At 37.1% G+C, this 12,437-nt stretch overlaps 1 protein-coding gene across 1 annotated transcript in view; it reads left to right on the top strand.

Moving 5' to 3' along the window:
- Nucleotides 1-12,437, top strand: part of GRM5 (glutamate metabotropic receptor 5) — a 176,645-nt gene that overhangs the window by 153,188 nt on the left and 11,020 nt on the right. The window lies entirely within an intron of this gene.

Raw genomic sequence — 12,437 nt, 5'->3', positions numbered from 1 at the left:
AGTGGAAGAGATTGGAGGAAATTCACATTCCGAGGATATCCAATCACTTTTTTTAAAAATGCAAACAGTTAGGCCTAGTTTTAAGGGAAAGATGCAATTGAGGGAAGGTTCCACCCCCAATCCTGGAAACTCACCTGACTTACCTTGAATATAACATCATCTCACAGCCAAGGGCAGATGCCATGCCAAACCACTGGACTGTAGAGACAAGTGGCTTTTCTTGAACTGAAATCAGGAAAGCTAATCCTCCTTTAGCTACCGTAGCTTTGCAGCTCCTTTACTTCTTTGTGTTTGGTGATGAACATTCCCTGTTGCTGTGCTGTGCATGTTCCTTTATACTCGGCACGCCCATCTGAGTTGTACCGAGTAAACTGGGATATTTGGGACTATAAACATCAACTGAGCTGTGTTGCATGAAATAAAAGTGCTTTATTGCATGGAACTTGGTTTCAAGAACAGGACTCTGAAGAAAAAGACAGTCAAGATTGTTATTTAAAACTTAGTTCCAGAATGTTGGAGGAGCCTTGAGTTGAGGGATCATTCACCATGAACTAAGTCTCCTCTTCTAATTTATTGTGGCATTCCCCAATTCATCTACAGTACAGAGGTATGGAAGGGAATCTCTTGCAAGCCAGCCTGGATTAGAGAAAAAGAGAAGTCTAGGAAGTAGAGTGTGTATATACATGTGTGCATGTGCTGAGAACTGAACTTGAGACCTAGCTGCATAGCAAGAAGATAACCCTGTTGAAATTTTACCCCCAAACATTGCGTTTGCTTCCTCATTGGTGGGTTTCTTCTTGGTTTCATAATAATGGCTAACTTTTTCCAAGGACCACCACACTGTGCAACTGCTGGGGGCCATCCACACTACCGTTTGTGAAAACGGTGCCAGGAACAGTGCAGCGTACAGTCTAAGTGACGATTCATAGCAACTGTGGCCAAGAGCTTGGCCAACTTTGTCCATGGCTTCCAGAGATAAAGCAATTATAGTTTATTCACATGTATAGGCACATACAGTGTAGTGTGTCCACCAGTTCAAGTAAAGGGCCTTATGCCCACAATTCCTTTAAGAGCTGTCTCTAGATCTCAATGTGTCTGGAAGATGAGCCTCAGGGATCATTTTGTGGGAATTACTCAATATACCACTATTGGAGCTGTTTTCCTTCCACTTAGATATAACCGTGGCATAGTTCCTGTCCTTGAAAATTGTCAAACTGCACTGGAGTTAGCTGGACAAAGTGAAAGTGACTGCACCAAATGAGGACTCAAGGAAGCTTTTCAGACTGACTTCTGATTTGATGTCTAGAACTGGAGTTCTCAAACCTAGTTGACTGTCAAACATACTGAGGCACAATCTTGTACAATGCAAGCTAGGAATCTGTCATGCAACAAGTTTTCTAGGTCATTCCGACTTAGTCAGTTCATAAACTGATACTTTGGAATAATCTATTCATCAAGGAGATGGCATGGAGCTGTTTCTGGCAAGCATTCAATCTCAATTATGCCATGCAATATTCTTGGAGTGTTTAGTCAAAGCTTCTGCAGATCTGATCAACCCAGAGATTAGATTTGCTTGAGGCTGTCTTGAGTGAGAATGGAAGAAAAGGACAAAGAGCTGGAGCACATAGTAAGGGGACTCAAATTAGGCATGCCCAGGTTGCCTTGGGTCAGGTCCAGATCTACAAAGGTAGCCACTCAATGCATCTGCACTAAGACCAGACCAATTTCTCAGCCATTTAACTATGGTTTCCTCACTTGTTTGGATACAGCCAAGGTTTTGCAAGGAATATTAGCTTGATAGGTCCAGGTGGTGCGGAAGGGAATATTGCAAGCTATGGTGCAGACAATTCTGTAGAAGAAACTACCTCAACCCCAGAGATGAGTAATGTTAATGGGGAGCAAATGATCTTCCCTTGCTAATTTATCTTCCTTAATTTCTTTATCACTAAATAAAAACTCATACACACATATGAAGGGGGACCCCTCAAAAATGGTATTTATTTAAAATTGTGTATTTATTCTCACATGTTTAAACTTCAGTCACCTTCAAAGTATTTTCTGTTTGATGTAATACACCTATCAAAACACTTTTTCCACTGCTCAAAATTGTTTTTAACTCAGTGATTTTGATGCCTTTTAGTCCTTCTGTCATTTTTGTTTCACCTCTTTCACATCAGCAAAACATATCCCTGTGAGGATGGTTTATATTCAGGAAAACACACAAAAAAAGTTGCTCGAGGAGAGATTCAGTGAATGGGGAGGGTAGAGCATGGGGGTTCATGCTGTTTTTGGTCAAAATCTGCTGAACACTTAGCGTGGTGTGGGCAGTTACACTCATAAATCACTCATCACAAAATGGGCAAAGACGTGGAAACAATCTGCTCCCAAAAATTCACTGAAGCTGAACACAGTCTCTCACAACAACTCTAGCTGGTATACTGATGCAAATGGGTTCTTAGAACACTTACCTCATGGGGGAAGCCCACACTACAAGAGGCCCTCCCTCCAGAAAATAATTCCGAGTTCTTTTGGGTCCCCTCTCATGTATACACATACACACACAGAGAGAGAGAGAGAGAGAGAGACTGTGAGAGAGAAAGAGAAAGTAGGGAGAGCTAGCAGTTTTCTAAGAAAGCATCCCCTAGGAAGGAGAAAAGGCCTAAAGATGTACAAGTTGAGAGGCCAAAATTCACAAGGCCTTTGTATCTTTTTTCCAACTTCATATTTACTCCCATAAACACACACATACACACACACACACACACACACACACACACACACACACACATACATACATGTACACACACATAATGGCATTTATCTGAAAGAAATAAGTTGAAAATGAACATTAAGAGAAAAGATGTCAGAGAGCAGTCAACTGTGATGGAGATGGTTTCTAAGTAAGGGACTGGAGTAGTTAATCTCAATTTTCTAACTCTGGAATTTAATAGAAGGGATGGAGAAAGGATAGCTGTATGTACAGGAGGCTTTTATGAGTACTTTCAGTATCAACTGCTAAGGTCTTTTTGTTCACACCCTCTGCTCCCCTCATTGCTTTCCAGAATCACTGTTAGCACCACATTTACTCTGCAAACATCTGGGCTGGTTCTGCGGCCATTACTGACCAACTAGTCCCAAAGAGGAGTTAAGGGGAGCTCAAACAACCACAGAAAACCAAGAGTGTCGCTCTGCATCTCATTGGCCTATATTTGCTATGATGAACTTCAGAATGGACAGCCTGGGATGATTATTTTGGAGCCAAGTTACTTGGCGGGGAGAGAAGAATTTCACAATGTCTGCAGTCATAGCATAGCAGAGCACTGTTTTCTGATCTGTAATATTGGCAGGGCATTAGACAGAGCTGCCTCACTTCTGCCCTCCCCGCCCCACCCCCACATCGAGAAAGGAATGGGAACATTATATGTATCCATAGCACACTAGCATCCTGAAATATGTTGCTGTTTTCCGTTTGTGTGAACAGGTTTTTCTTTTTCATTTCTGTCTAAATATCGTGTAACTTGTCATCTTTTCATATTTCCACAGTGGACAGTCTAAGGGTGTTTCAGAGCAGACTCCTCCTGATTGCAGGAGAAGTGAAAGAGAGTCCTAAACAGGGAGGTGCTCTAAGAACCGGAAATTCTCTAAGCCCTGTTACCGAGTGAGTTCATACCGAAATGGTCCACCCTCAGGATGACTGAACCCTCAACTCTGAATGTTATTACATCCTACCTCAGCAGGGGCATGCCACTGGAAGCACTTGTTGGAGTCTGCGTTGTGAAGTGTTCAAGTCTTCTACAAGTTGACCTCATGTAGAAGAGGCACAGACATTCTGAGCCTCCCAGTCTCTGAGAAAGAGCTCCCTTAGTCAAATGAAATAGATCTGTAGTCCTCCTTTAGTGCTAGAAAGAAGAATGATGTTATGGTTTTATTTCTATCAGGAACAAAAAAAGAATTTTTGTTGTTGCTCTTTTTTGATAGCTCTTTTTATGGTAGCATTAACTTCCTAACAGTTGAATAACTGATTTTTACCTAGTATACACAGCATCTAATTTTAGTAGGCATAAATGTTTTAATACAGACTTAGAAAACCTGGTAACAGTGATGTCATAATAGTCATTGTTAAATTAGTGCAACTTCAGAGTTGAAAGACAACCCCCAAATAGAGTGTCTCGACTGTTTTGCTTTTCATTTTCAATTATTTTTTCCTTCATGTGAATCTCATTTAATAAGCACCTATTATGACCCCAAAACTTAAAAGTTCTAGAGATAAAGGGATGACAAAGATATGACTAATGTGCTTGAAAATCTGCAGTCTACTGAGGAACGGATCAGAAAAACAGATAACTGCAACACATTATGAAATTCCTCTACCACAGGACAGTTTATGCCTCAAAATAACTCCTCATTTCGTACCAAACACTATAGTTTATGCTAGTACAAATAGAATTAAGAACAATAGGAATACAAATAATAACAAATCTGAACTGAGTCTTAAGAAAGAGTAAGGCATACAGTCATGTAAAATTCAAAGTCCAAGGAAGAGAGTGTCTGCCTTTCCAGTGTGACAGAGGCCAGCTGACTACTTAACAGTATGTCAGAACTTCTGCTATAGTCTTCCTCTCATTCCTCCACAAAATTAATTCCAAATTGATAGTCTAGCTTATATTTAACCATGTTCTAAAGACAATAATAATTACTACCATTACTGTAATTATTATGTATCAGACACTATACTAGTTCCTACACGTTCCCCATTAAGTTCCCTCAAGAACATATAAGGAAGGTATTTTTCCCTTTCCATGATACAGAAGAAGAAAATGGGGTTCAAGGAAACTAAATAGCATACATGGTAGAACAATTTCATGAAGAATCTGAAATCAAAGAAACTTCAAAAATCTGGCTTGGGCACTACCTAGGGTGCAACCTTGAAGTATTGTTGTAACTCTTTAATCTCCACTTTCTATAAAATGAGAATTATAATATAGTACTTCTGTTACTATCATGCTATGACATTGAAATGATATTATGCATGTACAGCACTTAGCATACTGCCTGACACAGAGCAGTCATTCAACACACTTTAGGGAGTACTATTATTACCCAAGGCTACTCAGCTTAGAAAGTATTTTGTTTTTGTGATTTTTATTTGTTTTTAGTCTTATTTTACTCTGTAGTGGCCGAATGTTCAATCCGAGAGACTACCAAGAGCCAATTCCGATGAAAGTTCAAGAGGGTCTTTATTTGCAAGCTTGAGCCTGGACCTCTGTCGACAACCGACGCAGCGGAGTACACCCAGAGGCCCTGACTTTTTTAAGCAGACAACTTTTATGTTTTTACACAAAGGGAGGAGGAGTTTGGGGGGACTTTCCAGTCTTGTTACCATTTAATTGGGTAGTAACTTCTGGTGGTCAGCTTAATCGTGGAGGATTGGCTAGCTTGACTCGGGCTGACCTTGGCCCACTATCTGGGGAAGTTGCAGAGACATTTGGAAACTTTAGGTGATTTTCCCCTGGCACCTGATTGGTTGTTGCTAAGGGGAAAGTAGGTCAAGGGAAGGGGCTGAAGCTTGAACTGGAGCTTTGCAGTTTTTTCCATAACTGAAACTTTAAACAGCTACAGGTTATGTTTTAAAGCAGAAAACTAAAATGGCTGTGCTATTGTCCACAAGCCGATTACATATTTATTGGGTTATAGCGATGTTCTTAACCTAAGTCTATGGTATACTTTATTACGGTTCTCTCAACTCTACCCTGCCATCATATGTTTTTTTAATTTTTAAAAAATACATTCTAGAAAAATAAGTAAAATGAAATCTTATAACAAAAAAATTCAATGATATAATTTCCTCACTTTAAAATTCATGTTATTTTATGGTTACCTATAAAAACAGCCAACATTTATTGGGTAGTTAGATACTCCAGACACTATTTTACATGCTTTCTCCGAATGATCTCTTATTTAATCTTTATAAAAGTAAATGGTAAAGCACATATTGAAGCCCACTCAGTCTGATTCCAAAATTCACACTCTTATCACTATGTTATCTGAACTCAGAATAGAATCTGAACTTATGAACTCAGAGTACAAAGTCCTTCACAAACTGACTCCATCACCATTTTTTAAAAAAAATCAATTGTGGAAAAGTAAGTAAAATGAAATCTAATAGTAAACAGACTGATTTGTTTTCTAAAATAGTACACCTTAACACATGTTGTGTTTCTACCTGGATTGCCTTCCCTTTCTCCTTCTATCCATCCTTTCCAACCTCCATTCCTGTTCTACCTGCCAAACACCTGCTCAGGTTTCAAACTCCAAATGTAATGTCAATTTCCCCTTGAAGTCTTTCTAAAAATCTTAGTCTATCCCAACTATGCCCAACTTCATAATTCTAAAGCATTTTGTCTTTACATCTGATATTGTATATTATCTAGTTGCTTATATATTCCACTGAGATTAAGATTTTTGAGGCCCAAACATGTCTTGTTTATTTTTACATCCTCAGTACCCAGCAGTGCTCTGAGTCTATTGATTCAATCTATCAATTAACAAAAATGCACAGAGAACTTTTTGTAGGTAGGTAGCACTGTTTTAGGCACCATGGGGTGTTTGGGGAATTAGATAATCTCCACCCAAAGAGAACTGACAATATTAATAAAAAATAAATAAAACTTACTCTGATAGAAATTGTAAGAGCAACAGGCTACATTAACCAGTTAAATCTGTGGTCCGGATAATAAGGCTTAGATGTAAATGGTGCCAGAGTTGGAGGGAGGCAGAGATGGAAGTATGGCTGACAATAATGTAGCCAATACGTATGCACATGTGTCTTTCATGGAGATTCTCAGTAAATGCTAACATCATGAAGTATTGAGAAATTAGTCTCATTTTGCTTAATTTATTTGATCCTGGAGCCATTTTTTCATGAACCATGTGTTGTCATTTTTACTTCCTACACAATTTGCTAATTAATCTTATTAAAAATTGATTTAAAAACATAGGATTAAAATTATATATTCTGAATACCTTATAATAATCCTTGAAATATTATTATAAGCAATTTCCCAGGGAACTCTTTTATAAGATCAGCAAAAACTTAAAGACTAGCTATGTTTAGTGACTGGAATATAAGTTAATAGCTTTATTAAGTGCCACAAATATAAATCAGGTTCCAAATCTTTTGCATATTTTTCCAAAAGAATTATTATTTGCTGTTAGTATATTCTATTTGCATATTATTAAGTCGAACAGTCATTTTTTTTAGCCTGCAATAGACATAATACAAAGTGTAACAGAAATACTTGAATTCAGTGACCTTTTCATCTCAGTTTCTGCTCAAAACTCTTCTTGTCTAATACCCTTTTTATGGAAAAAAAATAAGCTCGTCAAAGTTTTATGAGGTTGCTGTCCCTTGCCTGTGAAATACATATTTTGTAAAAATATATAGACTTATATACACAGACATATATGCACATCTGTGCACATACATAGTTTTTGTAGACAATTCAGTAGCTATATACAAATACATATTTGCATATATTTTATTTGAGACAACAGATTTGATATCTTATAATTTCCTGTGAAAAGATGAAGGAAATCAAAATAGTTTCTGATGTAATGACTGCCAAACCAGAGAGAGAGATGCCTGCCATGGAGTCATCATGTTCAAACTTTATGCTCTAATGAATTTTGAGGGATATGTTTTAATTTTAGTCTCATCTCAAGATATGGATAAAATCTTGCAATTATGTCCACTTAACCTTTTGGCATATCTCCACTAGGTGAGTAATACTGAAATAGAGGCAGAAGCTATTCAGCAAAACTGAAAGAGTGCTCTAAAAATTTAAGGCAATCATTTCATCTAATTTCATGTTTCAAGAGTTATTTTGAATTGATTATTCAACACAAGGAGAATTTATTTTTAAAAACATTTATTAATTTCTTATGCATAAGGCACTATGCTTCATAGAGAGAATTCAAAGTTGTATTAAATTGGTTTTCTACACTTAACCAGTTTTTGCCATTATACCTACACATGCCTTCAAACCACACCATGCTTTTATACACTGTATCTTCCATTTTTTTAGAATCAGTAGCCCATCAACAATCATGGCTCTTAGTACTATATATAGAAATATTTCGCACCTTGAGTATTTTTTACCTGTGTGCCCACAAGTTCCTTGAACCTCCTCATGCTTCAGTTTTGTTGTCTGTCAAATGGACATGATGTTGATAACTGCCTCACAGAATGTTTTGAGGAATTAATAACAGCATGCATATGACAACACACAAGCACAGATATTTCTAAGAAATAAATAATTTAAGTGAGAAGATCAGAGAAATATAAATAAACACACAAAAACAGTATACTGCAAGTATAAGAAAAAATAAATATTAATCAGCCACAGCTGTTATGTTTGTGTGTATATCAACCCAATAAATTTTCTAAGGCCCCATAGAAGGATTCCTGTCTATTAGGAACCAACATTGACATAGGCAAATAGTAATGTCCAGGGAGATTTAAAAGGTGGTTTTAATTATGCTGAGCATTCCAAGCATTCCAAAGAAAACTTTGCACAGGCACCATGCTAAGCACGGGAGATGAAGATAGTCTCTGCCCTTGGACTTCTCCAGGTTCAGTATATGAACAGACTTGTAAATAATTAATTAAAAATACCATTTAGTAAGTACTGTATCAGACAACTGTTGTAAAGGTGAAATATGATAGCATAGGTGAAAACATCTTGTGAGTTGCAAAGTTCTATTCAAATGGGAGCTATTATCATTTCAGACTTTCTTCCTTGCTACCAATCCCAATTCCAAATTTTATTCAAGTTTTAAATCAAGCTGAATTCCTCCACAAAGTCTTCTAGACAGTACCAACCCACAGACACAAAAGAGCTGTGTCTTGTTTTGTTTTTCATTTACTAAATCTGAGAACATAATCTGAGCTTCACAGTAATTGCCAGGAAAAATCATTTCCCATTTTGGAAAAAAAAAAAATTCAAAAAAACTAAAACTCCTTCCAATCTTAGTTGAGGTATCTCAACTAAAACCTAAAAATTAAATGTCATGATGAAGAGCAGTTTAGGTTTAATTTTTTTTTTCTTTTACCCTTAGTTGACACGTAATAGTTATATGTATTTATGAGAAACAGAGTGATATTTCCTTATATGTATACAATCTATGATGATCAAATCAGGGTAATTAGTATATTTATCACCTCATTTTTCATTTCTTTGTGTTGTGAACATTCAAAATTATTTCGAATATACAACAAAGTATACTTAACTAAATTCACCCTACAGTGTTGTAGACCACGAAAACTAATTCATCTCTAGCCAGAACTTTGTATCCGCTTATCAACTTCTCCCCATCCTCTCCTGCTACCCATTTCAGACTCTTAACAACCACAAAGTAGTTCAGTTTGGGGGCAAGTCCAGTTAACTGAATTATAGATCAACAGACATAGCTTAATTTGAAAAAATTCCGCTATGACTCAACAAAATTCCAATGCTTGGTTCATGTTTCCATGTCTCAGCCTCCTTTGTAGTGATGCTTTCTCTTTATAAGGACTCTTGAGGAAAGTAGCAGCTGTACTCATACCATTAGGAACTTTAATAACCCTCCTGGAGTGGACCTATAGCTTCTTGAAAAGGCCTCCTGTTGCTGTTAAACCAAAGACTGGTTAAAACAGGAATGAGTGGTTCTTCTACCACAAAAATTTTATTAGGAATTAAGTGCCTTGATAAGAGATATTCTCTGGGGGAATTATCATGAAAGCATGCAGCCACTGCTACTTAAGAGAGAGATGAAAATCCACCTCACAAGACTGTCGGAAGAGTGCATGGGATTGGCTGTGTGGAATTAGTTTACCTGCCATATATGCAACACACATATTAATTGGGTTTGTTTATCTGTGTTTTTTTTTTTTTATTTTTTTTGAGTTGGAGTCTCACTCTGTCGCCCAGACTGGAGTGCAGTGGCCGCTTCCGGCCACCGCAGCCTCGACTTGCTGCGCTCCAGCGATCCTTCCGCCTCAGCCTTCCAAGTATATCTGTGTTATTTTAACATCCCCAAGCTTGAAGGTCTCATTAAGCTCCATTTTATTTGCAAATCCTTCTTTGAAACTTCTTTCCCCAGTGAGTAACCTTTTTTTTTTTTCTGAATACAAAAAAACCCCCAATGAGCCAAGTCTTTTCTTTCACAGTAGCTTTCATATCAGAACATCCCTTTCGATCATCATTGTGTCACACCTGTCAGTGTCTTAACACAGTGTCATCGTCCTGCTAAAACAACCTCTTAATCTACCCTGGACAACAATATTTTGGTTATGTCAATTTTCTTTGTTTCTTACTGCTTGAAGGACTAATTAGCTTTAAAAATGTAAATTAGGCCTTGATATTTTTCTGTAGGAATAGGACTGGGGCCAAGACTAAAATCAAGGTCAATGGATGAAGATGGGTGAGGGTTTAGAGAAGATTATGGCATGGTGCCTGCATTAGAACTGTTTTTGTTGAGCTAGAAAAGGAAGATAAAACACATAAAAATATTAAATAAAAACATAAAATATAGTTGAAGAATAACACAGAAAAGAAGCCATGAGTATTTACTTATTCATTCACTTATTGATCAAGTATATAGATTACATTGGTGTCTCATAATAAGCCCACCTATCTGGTCTAATATATTGGACCACCTATCTGGTCCAAACACGGGTTAGTAGCCCAAGGTTAATTACTAATAAACCATTCAGATAGCAAAATAAAGGAGAATAAAGAAGATCCCTGAAGGTCAGGTTGGCCAGGAAGAATTTTTTTAGCAGACAAAAAATTCCAAACTCTATATTCTAGTGCCTTAACATCACCTGCATCCTCCACATAGTCAAACTGGAACAATGGTTATCTTTTGAATGTACCTTGTAGATTTCTGGACTTCTCTCACTGCTATCAAGTATTCCAGGCCTAGATGCAATCCATCTCCTATAGGCAGGCAGCTGTCCCTGACCCTTCCCACTGGGAAAAGTCTTGTGAAGGTCTTGTGAAGGCCTCTTGTGAAGTGTTGAATCCCTCATGATCTGACCCTAAAACAGTTCAATGAACCGATAGCATGTTCTCATGCTCTACTGCCATCACTCACTTTTCTTGCCTCTAGCAAACCTTCCACCTCCCATCTGCTTCCTCATTTTAAGGTACTAGGGAAAGAAAAAACAACCTTTCTATAAAAATACTGTGAAAAACTCATATTGTTAACCTTCTTTTGTACATATCTTCTCTCTTGAATTCAATCTTGCCCTCTTTGAGAGACATCTCATATATCAGTAACTCTCAGCCACTATACCAAAAAGCATTGATATATCAAAGTCACTTGCAACAAAGATATCACATATCATTTGTTACCAAAATTAGTTGAAATACTAAAGTTTTCAAAATAGAACAGATTTAAGATGATCCTTGCAATTAGACTATTCTCATTTACTGGCATGCCAAAATAAGTCAGAGGGAAAATGTGAGAATTAGAACTATCAGGGTAGGAATTAAATGTGCTATACATAGGACGACTGTCTTTTATTGCATTGCAGCATGAAAAAGTAAGGATAAGGACTGGTGTATAATGTTAATATTAATTTATATGGTTGGAGGCATCAAATGCCTTTATCATTAAGTCATCCAATCATTATCCTTGATTGGTGCTTAATCTGTTTGTGCAACTTGTGTTAACAACCAATGAGAGATGTAGGATACTTTCTTAAAATTGTGAAGTATATGATTTAGAAGTACAGAGACACAGGGTGAGTAAAAAGGAATAGAAATCAGGTGAATAACTTGTCTACTTAAACACATATACTCTCCAGATACCATCTGAGGATGTTCTTCCAGAGAACAAGGAAAGCAAACTTCAAAAAGAAAATATGGATGGTGTAGTCATAGAAAGTGGGAATGGAAATCATATGATGATATTAGTCCCACTTTGCCATTTGCTAGCTGTGTGACTTTGGGCTAATCATCTAATCTCACTGAGCCTCATTGTTTTATCTTTGAAAAGGGTATAAAGATGATGATCTCACTTACCACTGGCAATCAGAGTGTTCCTAAAAGTGCTTTATAAAGCACTATACAAATAGAAGGTGGTATTGCTTTGATTATTGTGTCTGTATTATGTAATTTCGTCTTTGAATTCACTTCCATTTACTCAAGTGTGTTCTCCTATGCATACATCTCTAAAACATACATCATCATGGCTATATAATTTTTTTTTGTCAGCAAGATAGCTATTTTCATCCATTTAGGCTTTAACTGGAGAAATTTATATGGATGATTCTGCCATTTTCTTATATATTATATTCTGTTTCTTGGTGTAATTTTTTTTTTTTTTTGAGCTGGAGTCTCACTCTGTCACCCAGACTGGAGTGCAGTGGCCGCTACCAGCCACCGCAGCCT

Source organism: Carlito syrichta, unplaced genomic scaffold, assembly GCF_000164805.1.
Source record: "Carlito syrichta isolate Samal-C Ts95f unplaced genomic scaffold, Tarsius_syrichta-2.0.1 Scaffold308910, whole genome shotgun sequence".
NCBI lineage: Eukaryota > Metazoa > Chordata > Mammalia > Primates > Tarsiidae > Carlito > Carlito syrichta.
This window is presented reverse-complemented; position numbering and strand designations above follow the sequence as displayed.